The following is a 5,780-nucleotide window of genomic DNA, read 5'->3' on the forward strand; positions in this document are numbered from 1 at the left end:
GAGAGAGAGAGAGACTAAGATAAATTCAGAATAGGTATATGATTTAGACCTAAAGGGATATAATGTAAGCAAATTGGGGGAGTAAGGAACATGTCACATCTATGGATAAGGGATGCATTTATGACCAAACTAGAGATAGAGAATATTACAGGATATAAAATGGATAATTTTATTACCTTAAATTTAAAAGTTTGTGTGTAAACAAAACTAATGCAACCAAGATTAGAAGTAAATCTTCAGGATTTGCAGGAAGTATATAATAAAGGATTAATTTCTCAAATATATAGAGTACTGAGTCAGATTTATAAGAATATGAGTCATTCTCCAAATCATATATGGTCAAAAGATATGAACAGGCAGATTTCAGAAGAAGAAATCAAAGTTATCTATATTCATATGAAAAAATGCCCTAAATCAGTGTTTCTTAAACTGTGGTTCACAACCCCACATGGAGTTGCAAAACTGAATGTGGGGGTCACAAAAAATTTGGCAACAGTAAAGGGTCTCTGAACACACAATGACCAAAAATTAATTCAAAATCAAATGTATAATGAATCTGATGTGTTTCTGGCAACACTTGCTCATGTCACATCACACAACTTCACTGCAACCTTGGTTCTGAACATACAATATGCGCACTTTATACTGCCCATACTATCACATCACACAATGCCAATGAACACTGCCAAAAACACCTTGGCTCAGATTCAAGACTATTATTGTATGTTATGGATTTCAGTGTTTTTTACCGTACATAAAGTTTTCTGCTCTTACAGAAATATAATAGTTTAATTATACAAAATAAAGAAATTTAATATTTTCCTATTGTATTAAAATGTTTGATTTTTAAAATTGCTGTTATCTCCTTTTACAAAAACATAAATGTTTAACTATATCAAGTAAAGACAAAAGTCCTTTTATAATATTTCTCCAATATCACCACTGTATGTGTATGTAAGTGTGAACATCAATTTAAAAAAATGTTAAGCACAGGAGCATCTAGGTGGTTGGGAGACCCAAGTTCAATTCTGGCCTCAAACACTTGACACAAAAAACTAGCCATGTGACCCTGGGCAAGTCACTTACCCCCAATTGCCCTACCTTCCCCCCTCCAAAAAAAAAGCAAAAAAAAAAGTTAAACACAAACAAATGTCATTTCATAAACTAAACCTAGTATTTATTTGAGAAATTATTAGAAATATTTATATTTAAGGACAAAAATATTTCTTCTTTATTGTGACTAAATTTAGACAGAAGAGATAAAAATATTGATGACAATGTGGCAAAGTCTTCACTCTCAGGTTGTAGTACACCTAAATTGACAAAAGAAAATGTATCAAATCGTTTTTGTAATATGAATTTACTTCTAATGATGATGGTGTGGAAAACCCTCTTTGCTTAATTTCTAATGAAGCTTTGGCTACAGAGAATATGAAACCAGCCAAACTAAAACAATATCTAAATGTCAAGCATTCAAGGTAGTCCCATAAACCAAAGGAATATTTTGAATGATTTTTGAAATCTTCAAATAAAGAAAAATAATATTTTGAGAAATTTGTTACTGTCAACAAAAAGTATTTACTTGTAGCTTACAAAACTTATTATTTACTTGCAAAAGCTAAAGAGCCCCATACAATATGAAAAGATCTCATGTTACCTGCTACTATTAAAATGTCAGAAATAGCTCAAGGCAAAAAATACAGGGATGAAATTTATAAAACTCCTCTATCAAATGATACTGTTTCCAAAAGAATTTCTGAAGTTAGTAATGACCAATTCTAGCAGTTTATTACTAGGCTTAAGGGCAGTCCATAGTTTGTAATTCAGTTAGGTGAAACAACTGACATTTCTAACATGGCACAGTTATTATTATTATATTATTTCATAAACATAAGATATGTTTATGAAGGAAGCATACATAGGAAGTATTATTTTGTCACCCTTTGGAAGGGCACACAAGAGGGAAAGATATATATTTTAAAGTCAATGAATTCTTCACAAATGAAGTTTCACAGTGGAAAAAATGTGTTAAACTCTGTACAGACAATGCTGGAGCAATGATGCGGATGTTGGATTTGTATCAACAGTTAAAGCTGGTGACAATAAACACATCACTATTACTCACTGCACAATCCATCAGGAGGCACTCATAGCCAAAAAAAATATCACCAGAGTTAGATGCTGTGCTTTGCAATAGTATTAAAATTATTAACTTCATTAAAAGTTGTTTTCAAACCTTTGAAAAGACATGAATTCCAATTACAAAAGCTTATTACTATATGCATAGGTAAGGTGGCTCTCAAAAGGGCGAAGTTTAAGCAGATTATTGAATTGAAAGATGAAATTGTTATATTTTTGACTGAGCAGAAATATTATTTTGTTAATTTTTTACATAATGACTTATGGCTTTCAAACTGTGTTACTTGTCAGATTTTTTAAAATCCTCAGTAATTAAAATATCATTTCAAGGAAAAATTATAACATATTTATGTTAAAATATAAAATATAAAATTTTACTAAAAAAGCTAACATATGGAAGAATGGGGTAGGAAGAGGTTCTTTAGAAATGTTTACAGCTATAGATGATTTTATAATTGAAAATAACCTTCCCAAAAATTTAATTGTAAAAGTTGTCATTGACCATCTGAAGTGCCTGGAGACATAGTTTCAGAATTACTTTCCTTCAAATTTTGACTCTAAAAAACTAAGCTGGGTTCATAAACCATACACAATTGAAATTTTAAAAATGTCAGTCATTAAAATTTCAGGAAGAATTTTCTGAGTTATCAAGCAACACAGGTTTAAAACTTGAGGTTCAGGGTGGCTAGGTGGCTCAGTGAGTAAAGCACCTGCCCTGGAGTCAGGAGAACCCGAGTTCAGTTCCAGCCTCAGACACTTAACACCCACACACAAAAATACTAGCCGTGTAACCCTTGGGCAAGTTACTTAAACCCAACTGCCCTCCAAAAGGCAAAAACTAACAAACAAACAAAACTTGAGGTTCCTAAAAAAAATTGTTAAATTAATTTTGGCTTGGAATTAGGGTAGAATTTTCAACATTTCTGAATTGGTTCTAATCATACTTCTGCCATTTTGTACCACTATTTGAATGAAATCGCCTTCTCAGCATTGACAATTATAAAATCAAAATATTGATCATATGATTATCAATCTAAATATGATTAAATATCATATCAGTTTTAAAAATTCAGTCATTGAAGTCCAGTGGAAAGACAAAAATCAAGATGACTGGCATCACCACTCCCCCCCCCATCCAAGTAAAGAACTTATTAAGATATTCTACTTCTCCTACCTTTATAGGGTGAAAATATCTCTATTGAATCAATTAAGAAGATCTATCCCTTGATGTACATCTTCTATAATACAACAAGCATGCTTGGATTCCAGGATTTCTGTAGCTAGCCATGGAAGAGCAATTTCAGGCAATCTACTGTGCATCAGGTCAGGGAGGAGAGAAGGGAATAGTCGAGAACTGATGGAAAGAGAATTTATTGAGACACGCAACCTTCACCCTTTAACTGAGTTAAGAGAATTTGTTACCTTTTCATTAAATCCACAAAAATCTGACTTTTGATCTGGCAGATATTGTATTCACAAACAAATTACTTTCACCGTGGGGCATTTGTTTCTTTTTGAAAGAAGTGCCTTCATATAAAAATGTAACATTTTCACTTTTCTTTTTACTTTTTTTTTGGAGGGGAGAATGCAGGGCAATTGGGGTTAAGTGACTTGCCCAATGTCATATGGCTAGTAAGTGTTAAGTGTTTGAGGTTGAATTTGAACTCAGTGCCTCCTAACTCCAGGGCCAGTGCTCTATTTACTGCACCACCTAGATGCCCCTAGAAATGTAACATTTTCTATGAAAGAACCTACTGTTTTTCTTTTTTTTTTATTTTTGGAGGGGGAAGGCAGGGTAATTGGGGTTAAGTGACTTGCCCAAGGTCACATGGCTAGTAACCGTTAAATGTTTGAGGCCGGATTTGAACTCAGGTCCTCCCCACGCTCTATTCACTGCCACCTAGCCGCCCACTTTTTTCTTATTCTGGGATTTTATAATTACCCCTGATGGTGAGGAAGGGAAGGCTGACAAATCAACGCAGAGCATGGTGGAAATTGATGGGACCAATGGAACCTGGCACTGTAGTCACTGCAAAATTGGGGATAGGGTTTATGGACACTAAAAAAAAAAAAAAAGAGGAAAAACATAGTAACAGCTGCCACATTCATAATCAATTAAATTAGACACCATAGAATCAGCCAATGCATCTAAATTTTTTGGTATTCTGAATCTCAGTTCAGATCAATTAGTAGGGAAACTCTGACAGGTAGTCTTTTTTGTACAGTGCTGTCTTGAAGAGAAATGAAATCCCAATACTGTTAGAGTATATTTACGATCACCTAAGGAAACATTAATAATGTCTATAAACAAATATAGTATAAGAAAATGGAAGATTTATTCAAAAGGTGAGGCATGCTGGATTGGTGAACACCAAAACAAAAAATCACAAAAGATTAAATTAATGATATATTAGCAAACAGGAAATGGTTGGTTACTAATGTGAAAGTCATTTTTGACTCAGCACAGCTAGGTGCTGAGTGGATAGCGTCAGGAAGACCTGAGTTCAAATTTGACTTCAGACACTTATTAGCTATGTGACCCAGGATTAGCTATTTAACCTCTGTTTGCTTTAGTCCACTGGAGAAGGAAATAGCAAGCCACTCCTGTATATTTGCCAAGAAAACCCCATAAAAGGGTCACAAAGAGTCAGACACTACTAAATGACTGAATAAGAAAGGTACACATTTGATATAAGTTTAGCCGATGCAATTTAAACAGTCTTCTAATGTGTTATTTTAATTGGTAAATAGATAAAAGAACAGATATTGCAGTAAACCATAAATATCTCCTAATCAGTTTCACCAATATTAATGAACAACCACAATGAGGAGACAAAGGGAGTCTGGAAAATAGCTTTAAGCAGAACATATTTGATCTACTTACCAAATGGGGAGATTTGGCAACCAAAAGCAAATTTATAGGATATAAACTTGTAAGTAATAAGGATGGTGGAAGATAATGAGTAACAACACTTCATAAAAGAGAGAAAAGCAGTGGAGGAAAAATAACATTTAAAAAATAGTGGTAAATCACCCAACTAAACCAGAGCACCCAAAAGGCATTTAGTGATAAAATTTGAAGGGCAAGATGCAGACCAAAAAATGAAAAAGGTCATAAAAGCAGTGATGTAAATTTATATATCCAACTCTTTTTTCATCAATAGAAGTGAAATCTTGACAATCGGAATATCATAGTCCCTAATGTATTACAGGAAATAGTGGAAACTTGCACTAAAGGAAACAAAGAAGGCAAGGAAAAGACTAAGTTTGAATAGTAAGATAGCTGTGAGGTGGGGTGGAGAATGAAGATACCAAATGCATAGAAAAAAAAATTATACCTCATTAGCCACCCTCCAAAAAAAAAAACAACCCAAGAAAATATCAATAATTTCCAACCTTCATGATTTCATTCTAGTCTCTGCAAAATTTTTGTAAGATAATTTGTACACATATAGAAGAAACCTTTGGTAAAGAGAAAATCATTTGCAAAAACTTACCTGTCCAATAATTAATTGAAAGATGTAGGGTATAGAAGATTCCAGCATGATACTGTTTTATTAAAAGTTTTTTTTTTTAATTCAATAGAGTAAAACATCACCTCTCAGGGGTGGCCAGGTAGCACAGCGAGTAAGAGCACCAGC

Source organism: Petaurus breviceps, unplaced genomic scaffold (assembly GCF_028583685.1).
Source record: "Petaurus breviceps papuanus isolate PSGF00001 unplaced genomic scaffold, PetGlider_PUasm1.0 47, whole genome shotgun sequence".
In the NCBI taxonomy this organism is placed as follows: Eukaryota; Metazoa; Chordata; class Mammalia; order Diprotodontia; family Petauridae; genus Petaurus; species Petaurus breviceps.